We start from the raw sequence: 11,237 nt of genomic DNA, 5'->3' as shown, positions 1-11,237 counted from the left end.
GGATCGGGCGAGTTGGTCTGTGAAAAGCGTTTGTTATAAAATGCATAATGGTTGAAAAGATGTTTTAAAAGTAGAATATAACAATCCACACAAACATGCCTTGAAATTGCACAGTTTTCCTCATACGTCGTGAACTAACACGGCACACCATTTTGTGAAGTCAAATTTGTTTGACTCCACAAAATGACAGGCCATGTTAGTTACTTTTTTAGTTAGTTTTTTAGGAGACATACGCCATTTGTCGATAGTTATTTTTTCAATAACTTTTATGCTCTCCTTGGCACCCCACTGTGGTTTTACTTTATTTTCTTAAATATTTTTAATGTATGTACCTGCGCTTGTAAATGTGATTGCCCGAATAAATATTATATTAAAATAAAAGCAAAAAACCTCGCAATTTCGAGACATGTTAGGTGTGGATCCTTATATTATACTTTTAAAACAACTATCCAACCATGTGCATTTCATAACAAACGGTTTCAAACACTTTTCATAGACCAACTCACCCGATCCAAGGCAACGTGTCCCTTTAAAAGTGGTGGGTGCCGAACTTACCACGTGCAATGATTACATCGAGGATAAAGAATATTATTTTGGTTTTCATGGGACGGAAAAATTATAAGCACCGTTAGAAGCAACGGGCGCTTATTTATTATAAATCTGTTTAAGGAAAAACAAATAAATTTTGTGACATTGTTCTCTTAGTGCGTTCTTAGTGATATTTGCAAGCTCTGGAGACCCACAGTTCATTCAAAGCTCAAACCGTACACTCATTACTTCTTAGGTAAATTAATCATAACTCTTTTCTTTCCCACCCCATGGTATATTATCGAGTTTTTTCCTCGCTCTCCAACTTCGATTTCTTATCAACATTCACCGTTGGAAGGCAAATGCATTACGCCAGGCGGGAACCACAGGTGGGAATCCAACGCGTTATTCGCACGCTATATTCCTTGTTTCTATATTAGAATAAGCCGATATGATTATTAATTATTATTGTTAGGGTTAGACAGAATGATGCTGACAGTATGGCGGGGATTTTATGAAAGAGATTGACGGCAAGTTGCGAAGGGTTAAGAGCAGGAATGAATAAATTAAAGTCTGATAACTAGAACTGATATATCAAATCTGCTAAACATAGCATACACAACCAAAAGTTCAACAAACAGTGGTTAATAATAAACAATAACTTACTCTCCCATTGCGTTGTTGTTTTTACACAGAATACGAACTTTATACGAACACCCAACATTGAATAGAGCGTAAATAAAAAATAAAAAAAAGAAGCGAAAATATATTTAGTGAGGTGGAGGGTGCATCATGTTGTTGTCTTTATTGTTGCTGTTTTTGTTTTGTTGTTGTTGTTTTGGGAGGCATTTTGTGTTGTCATTGTCTTTGTTGTTGTTGTTGTTGTTGTTGTCGTTGGTGTTGTTGTTGTTGTTGTTGTTGTTGTTGTTGTTGTTGTTGCTGTTGTTTTTTTTATTTTTTTATTTATTTTTATATTTTTTTATTTAAACCATAAGTCCGTCAATGACATCAACTTTATTTGACAATGATTCCATTCTCCTCTAGCCAGTAAAATGACATAATGACAATTAAAATAAAAGCGAAACAGCAGTCATTTTCTGTACCTATGATTACTATCACTCTAATGAAGTGAATTGCATGTTGCAGCGCTAGTCAACACCAGCCCGCTGTGCAGTGTGTTTATTGAATCCCATACATGTTTTCAATTAATAATACCTCCCATAGCACCGTATGAGATTTGATTGAGAGTTGAATATTGATCGAACAGATCGATAAATTGAGTCGAGCTTTCTTTCTTATACCATGTTGATGTAGACATGGGGTTGAAACGTTGCCCACACGATATGAAAAGTCTACTTTATTATTTATGAGTTTGAAGAGCGGCGCCGAGGCAACATAGAAAAAGCTTGAATACGTCGGTAGCCAGCTCGCTATGATTTATTATTGGACCAAATTTTATTTTAAGAATTCAAATTAGAATACGAATTTTAAAAACATTACAGCATGTAGTCTCTTGAAACATCTCCTTATAGATGAAGGTGGAGAGGATATACATCTTTGCTTAAAGACACTGGACACTGTTAGTAATTGTTAAAGACCAGTCCTCTCACTTGGTGTAGCTCAACAAACAAACCTATGAAAATTTGAACTCAATTGGTTGATTTCGAGACCTCAAAATCTAATTCTGATGTCTCGAAATCAAATTCGTGAAAATTACTTCTTTCTCGAAAACTACGTTATAACTTCAGAGGGAGCCGTTTCTCACAATGTTTTATACTATCAACCTCTCCCCATTACTCATTACCAAGTAAGGTTTTATGATAATAATTATTTTGAGTAATTACCAATAGCTTCAGAGAGAGCCGTTTCTCACAATGTTTTACACTATCAACCTCAATGTTTTATACTATCAACCTCTCCCCATTACTCATTACCAAGTAAGGTTTTATGCTAATAATTATTTTGAGTAATTACCAATAGTGTATACTGCCTTTAAGCCGTATTGGTCGTCATTGTATTGTATTGTTTTCATTTCATTAAATGTGGCTACAAGCCAAGACAGTAAGGACAACAGTGACATCATCCGCCGAAGAAAGATTACAGACCTGTATCAAGCTGTTACGATCTTGGTCATGTTACTTGTAACATTAACCAATGCTCATATTTATTTTACAAAAAGGAACCAGTCTAGTTCTCCTTCCAGCCTCGGTCTGGTGACATTGAGTTGAATGAGGTAAAATTAGGATGACCGCCAAATGGTCTAAACGTCCTCGCGCGTGATCAAGTTGATAGAAACGTATCCATGTTATGGGTACATGGGACAATCACAAAAAGGACGTCGAAATTGTTGTGGCGAAGTTTATTCTCAGAAGTCGAAGGATTGTTATTATACAAGAGGTAGATAGATGTCCCAAATACCGGCTCTTTACCATTATGAGATTAATTTTTCAGTGTGACAACCAACTGACCTTTTTTTTTTTTTTTTTTTTTTTTTTTTTAGAGTAACAGAGGTAGCTTTTTCTGTCACAATCACAACACCATAACTTCAGAATAAACAGGTTCCATATTGTATCCTTTCCAGAAACGCATTCAACAAAAGACAACTCCGCAGACAAAGTGTCTGACTTTATACACCAATAAAGACAAATACAAATGCAACCTGACAGACATATATAATAACACAAAAAAAAGGATCGACAACATTTTGTTTCTGTATGATGGGAACTTCACAACCTGTGTCACAACTCATAGGTCGATACGTGTGTTTGCACTGCACCGCACCAAGATATGAAATCGTTTGTCACTACAAAAGTCGACAACATAAAGCAATAGCAATCACTATTGGCTTTATTATATGAGTCCATCGGGTCAAAGCAGCCTTTACGGAGTTTTAATAAAGTCAGGATTCACTACAGTTGAAACAATTGAACGTCATAATGACGTAGCATGTAGGATTACAAATGCATGTAAAACGTGTGCTATGAGCTCAAAGGTTATCTGTGATCCGTTTTGACTTCGGCTTAACAACGCACCAACTCTGTAGCGTAGCGAACCCGGGGGACTGGGGCACGTGTCCCCACCCTGATGTTCCACTGGACCCCAGGTGCCTCCACGAAAAATGAGACCCCTGGAGAACCCGAGTAGAAACCCTTAACCCACCCCTCCCGGGTAGCAATTTTGTTCTGTACACCAAAATTGCCACTGCCGTTGCGCTTTTCAATGGGGAATCGTTGTTCTTCTTAACTCGATTTAACTTAAAGGCAAGGGAAACTATTGGTACTTAAATACTCAACAAAAATGATTAGCAAAAAACCTTACTTGGTAACGAGTAATGGGGAGAGGTTTAAATGGTAACTCTCAAATACCTGTCAATTTGATGTACTTATACTAACCTCACCTATTACCAAATTCAACAAAGGCAAATGAGTTCACCAACATTGCTGTGAAAAGATATCACTCTAAAAAAAGGACTAGTTAAGACTGATTCGTTCTGACGGATAACAAATTGCACTTGGGTTGGTTATGGAGTGGCCTTACAAATAATCTTTGTTATTTGTGTCAATATGTATGTTCGTCACTACCACATGGTACAAGGTCTCAGCGACGCATAAATGAATTCAGATCGAACAGATAGTTCAAATAATATAATACACAAGAAAAAACAGTTGTGAAAGAAAAGAAGGGAAGAAAAAAAAAACACACACGCGCAAACTGACTCGCCAAATCAACATCGAGACGAATGCTCAGAAAACAGCACCGGCATTGACGCCGATCATTTAGGCATTAAATGGAGCGACCCGAGGCGCGGGCGGGCCCCAGGCAGCTGTTCGCGTGCTGCCCCGTGTCTGAATTGTTGGGGCTGGCTCGTCCTCTAAAGCCACCGTTGTTACTCCCTCTCTCCTCAAGCTCGCCTGTTCACTTGGCCCTATTGTTAATAGAATTCACCCCCTCGTGGCTCTGTATGATGAATTATTAAGGAATTGGTATATACAAATGATTGGGTATTTTATTATGAATTGGGGTAGTATAAGTGGAGTGCTTTGCTGGGCGATAAACATCGGTAAGATTGTTTGGGGGGGGGGGGAGGCGGTTAATGGTAATGGTGTAATCACCCTATCCCCCTGGCCAAGTAAATAACAAATTACAAACATGAAAACGACTCCGAAGTGTCTATGCATTGCCTCGGGCATTGGGACCGAACGCTAAACAGGATTGACTAGAGTTTAACATTTATCTGCTGAGTGATCCATAGATTCTCTAAGCATCATGCAGTATCCATTTCGGATTTCCTCCTATTTATTTATTTTATGATACTATTATTATGATTAATTTTTTTCTTTGTAAATGATCGGTAGGCCTAGTAGTACATTTCCACATAGTATGGGTCAAATAGTCCCTAAAATGACAACATTATTCACGTGTTTTACTCGTTGTTCCATAATTATTAATATTATCACCAAACATTTGAAGATTATATGCAAATCACACAATCGCCATTGTCGTTGCATGACAGGATAGATGACGTCACAGACCCGATGACTATAAAATGATGACGAACTTGACATTCAAGTCACGTGATAGGCAAACACAATAGATGAAATGTTTAGCTTAATTGTAGGTTGATAACATGAAAGTTGATTCAATTTCAAAATGGTTTGGTACGGCATTGTGCCTTCAGTTTTCAAGTTTAAATTGAGACTAATTGTTGTGTTACAATAAACAAGCTTTAATGGAGTTTCAGCTAACCAGTCTGCCAGCCGTTCAACATAAATGCAAAGATGTCTTCGGTAGCATGTTGCATGTTCCAGTCAGTAAGTGCGCCCTCTTTAACCATTTAGCAGACCTGGCCCCCATGTATAGTAGAGCAACACTGATTGACTCAAACGTAATCTTTTGTCCAATTGTAAACGTGGCTGTTTGATGATGGGTCATGGAACATAAAGTGAAAGTTGTTTTTGGCAGACCTATTTCGAACAATAGTTGTGTCACACCTGATTACTGGCTGCGCCGTTATGGCACCTTACCAAGTGTGTACCTCTTCAACTATTCGGTAAAAGGAAAGTTGCCTGGCGTCGATTTAACCAAACTATTCCTAACTTTAGGATTAATCCTAGGACTTAGGACGAGTTAAGTTGCGTATCCAAAGACGTTAGGACGCATTGAACCCATCCTAAGTTAGGACAAGTAACTCGTCCTTACTCGAGGTAGGATTAATCCGAGCGTTTCGTGAAATCGGCTGCAGGTCCCTGGGCAAACTCATTTCATAACCTGATGTTTAAAGATCAAAGACGTACACCTGACGTCTTAAATTGTTTCAAGACGACGCGACGTAATCCTAACGTCTATCAGTTGTTTCAAGATGACGTAAACCTAACGTCTATCGTTTGTTTCAAGGCGACGCGACGTAATCCTAACGTCTATCATTTGTTTCAAGATGACGTAAACCTTACGTCTGTCGATTATTTCAAGACGACGTCAACCTTACGTGTATCAATTGTATCAAGACGACGTAAACCTTACGTCTATCAATCGTTTCAAGACGACATAAATCTTACGTGTATCAATTGTTTCAAGACGACGTAAACCTTACGTATATCAATTGTTTAAAGACGACTTCCTGGCGCCTTTTGAAGTTTCAAGACGACGTAAACTATGATCTGGTTTTAGACGACGTAAAGCTGACGTCTTAAGTTGTTTCAGTACGTTGAAAACATAACGTCCTAGGTTGCTTGGAGAGGTAAACCTTACGTTTTAGAATACGGTCCTCTATGTATCAAATCTTACAACGTTCAAAATCAGTAAATGCATAGTAATAAATTGAACATAAAAATTTTCAAGTGCACATCTTCAGTCTTACAGTGACACAATAACTTACTGCAGAATCATTTTCAAGTTTTTAAACATTTAAATAAATTTGGACTCCAACTTCTGTGTAGGCCTACCAGTTGCACTCATTCATTCATTCATTCATTCATTTTGTTACAAAATCCAAGAACAATATTTTGGAATAACCTGTAGGAAACATGCCTCAGTTACCCAGTTGTTACTTGTGCTTAAAGTACAGAAGCAATTGCACTCTTTTCTGAGCAAATAAGACGAATAACTGACATCATTATCTTGATCTTTTCTTACTGACTAGAATCTTGTGACCGATTGAAGGTCATGCTACAAGTAGTGATACGAATCGCTAGGTTTATGCCCCATGACTAAAAGCTAAAACTATAATATGTAAAGACAGCTAGCACTGAGTGGTGTTAATAGAAAGATATCAACCTTAGAAGAATGAGTAAGATGCTTATGAGATTGCCAATGAAACAGAGAGGACAAAGAGGCCGAAACAGGAGGTTGCTTTGGAAGTAAAGGTTGAGAGCTTTGTACAAAGTGGTTATAACGATAGTGCAGATTACAACCCCTCAAAAGAATCGACTTTGAACACCGCTCCTTTAAAGTGAGATTCTACCTCAAAAACTCCTCAATACCTTAAATAAGTTTGAATTATTATTCCTGTTGATAACTAACTCCTTTATCCTACTCTAAAGAATCAAAGTAGACGCTCGTTTTACGTTCCGTACACCCCTAGTTAGCGTTATCTGCCATAGACGTGTGTGAAATCAGCATCTGTGTTGCTGGTACGCCTTTAGACTCCTCGCTTTCTAAGCAGTGACGTTTGGGGGTAGCATTGTAATTAATATCCATGCGTTGATTGTAGTAGAGCCATGAAACGCTCCAGTAACTACACAGTTCCTGTGTCCGCCGCCTCCTCCCCTCCACCCCCCCCCCATCCCCGATGGTCTCCGTCCCAAACCAAGGATTCAAACTTTTGTTGACGTCCCTCTCTCTCTCTCTCGCTATTGTCTTGTTTTCGGGGGTGTCTTTATGTTGATGCAGTGTCTGGCTTTGCTAGGGTTTAGGGAGACACGTGGAGGTCGGTAAATGCGGGGGAAAGAGTTAGTAATTTAATTGGTATCGATCTGATCAGATATTTGATCAATTGTCTTAATGTATTTTTTATATGTCTGATTATTGGGAGAGTAATTGGCAAAATAAAAAAAATAAAAAAAAATATTAAAACTGTAAATATGCAACAATATTTAAATAGGTTCCTCAGGTATAACTACTGTAATAAAGCGATCAACAAAATATGCTTTCTTTAAAACAAATAAAATATATTTTGGGTAAAATAATCGGTTTTGGCCCGTCCATGATATCCTATTCTAAACTTGACATTGGGCAACAAATCGACCAGTCTATACCAGATTAAAGCGCAGGATTTCCAAAATGTACGAAACAAAGAAAGCTTGAGATAAAAGTAGACAAAATGCCAGACTACCCAGGTCCTTTATGACGTCAGATGGTGATGGATGACCTTATAAGTTAAATGAGTTTTTGATAACCGCTTGATGGATCTGCATGGGCGACCAACGGTAGAAGCAACTCAGCCATACATGCATAAACTTTAATGTATTCTCAGCTCCTACATCCTTGATTACGAAAGGATTTCACTGGTCCTCGTTTAGTCAGTTTTACGGCCCTAAAACCTAATCTCTGTTTTTCGTTCCACATGCAAAACAAAGCTTCACGATGTCGAGTAGGCCCCTATAAGATTACAGCGTGGAAAAGTAGCCATACTTAAAGCCAGGGGTTATACCAAGTTAGTGTTTGCCTTCCTCCCCTAAAAAATAAAAGTTATCAGCGTTTGTCAAACATGCACTTGAAAGCGAGATATAAAGAGCAGAGTGTTTGTTTTGGTAGTTGGACACGCCGGCCATCCTACCAGCACCTGCCTCATAGCTAGAGTGAGGATCAGACAGCTTGACTCACTATGTTGCTGTGGGGTGGTGGAGATCGCTGTGTTTTGTATACTTCCCAATAGTTGTTGAATCTTTAACTTCTAAATGTGTTGTAGGGGGGGGGGGGAGACGCTAACGCACCCCTGCCATCACCAAAACACCTTGTCATAATCACACCGATTTTTCGCACAACCACCACCCCCTTATTTCCCGCTAATGGCTCTATATGCTTATTATATCTGTATAGTTTTAGGAGCATCATGACCTAAGCACAATGGAGGAGGGTTTTTCGCCCGGATGAACCAATTCTCTTGACCTAGTCAGTAGGACCCGACCGCTTGTTGGGTGGCGTTCTGCAGCTGCTATCAATCGCCACAAATAATGCAGAAACATCCATAAAATGGTCGCGATTTTTTGTCCAGGACAAATGAAGTCGAAGACTGCACGCGTTGCACGTCTTCCGCTTGGTTTGGGTTGCATTGTAGTGTGCCGTCGACGGTTGGACGGCGGGCGGGCCTACCCAGCCTTTGTCCCTTCGCGTGCCTCTCGTACGCCAACACAAGACACTATACAATCTATATTGTTGTCAAATTGCACCATTACGCACTGGGTGTAGTAGTGAGGGCGGAGCAAGGGGCTACAAATATCGTCATTCTTAACAGTCACAAACTAACAAGCCGTGAGACGGAGCCGTTTGACGGGACCGTTTGACCCATCCCACCCCCGTGGGGATCGGCTATAGAGCAGGCAGGCTGCTTGCAACCTCGATCCTCAACCCCATGGCTCGTGTGTATACTTAAAGCGATAGTCAAGCCACAATTGCTAATTTGAGTTAACTGAGGATAAAATTGACCCCTGGGGTGCGGGACAGGATCATGGTTTGATCATAGCTCTACGGTTTGATGACGTCGCATGGACGTGTACAATGTTATAATAAACCAACGCATCACAATGTTTAATGGCTTAATTTTGGGAACATGTGTAGTCCTATCAACTTTGTGATCGACCAATCTTTTCATTCGCTGGCTATTTACATTATTTAAAGCAAATGTAATAATGACATGTATATATCATTTATCTGTCTTAAATTCTATATGATGAAAATGTGTTTTGAAAAAAGAAAGAAAAAAACCCCACAAGATTGAGAGAAGAAACGTCAAGACTAACAGTATAGGCCTAAAGCTCGCAATGGAGAAAGAACTCATACACAAAATGCTCAAGAATGAGAAATAAAACTCAATTGAACTACGACATTTAGTGAGAAAACTTCATAAAATTAAGCTGGAAAACATCCAAATAGATTTGGATTTACACCAAAAGTGAGGTTATCTCAATAGTGAAATATCGACCGCCTAATAAAACAACCACAAATCACAGTCATTTCTTTTGATCATACAAAAGTAGCAACTCTTTCCCGCCAATTACCACATTTTCTACATGGTAAAATATTGTCAAACATACAACCGATAAGTAGCCCTGCATTACGCATTATCACAACTAGATCTTTAGATTTACTTGTAAACGTTATCAACACACCTTGTGCCACACACTAGCCAGCACGTGGCCCAACCACAAACACGGACCTAAATCTAGCCTGCAATCGTAGCGAGGGGTCCCCCACCGACTCACACGCGACCCGCGCGAGCCGTTCGCTGTAAACCAAATAAACTCCATCAGGTGACAAACGTTGACATATTTACCATCGGCTGAATGCGTTTCAACCTACGCACGATATAGAGGCGACAAGAAAGGGGACCGCTGGGTGTAAGCAGATCAAAGTCCGGGCACTCCAAAAAAGAACTCCAAGAAATCACATGTTGAATAAAGAAACCTTATCTGGAATTGTCTATAATGAAACAAGATCAAACTAGTCCAGGTACTAGACTTTAGAACCAGCAGCTGCCTCTAAACCACGTTGCTTTCCCAAGTCATAACTGATAAGAAATATTTCCAGCACGAGTGAGACAAAACTGGTAAACTTTTACCCCTATTATGGTTGCAATAAATCTTGTGATATTAGTTTAAGTACCTCAATCGTAGGTAACGGAAGACTGTTATTTGACATAAATCGCATTCCCTTGTAAGAAATTAGCTAAATATTCAAACTTTATCACCAAAGATAGCCTTCTTCGTGACACGAGTGCCTTAAAGCCATTGGACCCTTTCGGTAAACAGTATTATCCAAGGCCCACACTTCGTGTATCACAACTTCTATATCAAATAACAAACCTGTGGAAATTTAAGCTCAATCGGTCATCGGAGTCGGGAGAAAATAACGGGAAAACCCACGCTTGTATCCGCACGTTTCGCCGTGCCATGACATGTGTTTAAAATAAATCCGTTATTCTCGATATCGAGAATTGATATTGTTTTACTGTTTTCTCAAAAAGTAAAGTATTTCATGGAATAATATTTCAAGAGATGTCTTTCACCACTACCTTCTGTAAACCCTGTAAGTTATTTGTAAATCTGTGAACATTTTGTTCTGTACCGAAAGGGTCCAATGGCTTTAAGGGTACAATTTGGACCAACTCGTTTATTCATTTTTGTCACAAATTCGTCCACTGGACGCCGCTGAAAACGTGTTCTGTGCAGTTTGTGTAAAAAATACAAGGAATAAACAAAATCCACGTGTGTTGAGTTTCTTGCTTTGTTGAAGTCTTTAGAGGTGATGTTTTGATCCTAAATGCCAACTGGAATTAAATTTAATATCATTGTACAGAATTTGACCTTGGTCTGCGTTACCTTCCTACTGAATCGTTTAGGAGTTCCAGGTATTTGGGTAAAACAAATAGTGAAGTGTGAAGCATTTTCCACCGACCTTTTTGTACACTCATTTTTAGTAACAAAACATGTTAACAATCAATGAATTTAGGCTAGAGGACATCAGGTAAACATGGGACAACCAAAGCATTATCC

The sequence above is a fragment of the Asterias rubens genome, chromosome 19 (assembly GCF_902459465.1).
Source record: "Asterias rubens chromosome 19, eAstRub1.3, whole genome shotgun sequence".
Taxonomy (NCBI): Eukaryota; Metazoa; Echinodermata; class Asteroidea; order Forcipulatida; family Asteriidae; genus Asterias; species Asterias rubens.
This window is presented reverse-complemented; position numbering follows the sequence as displayed.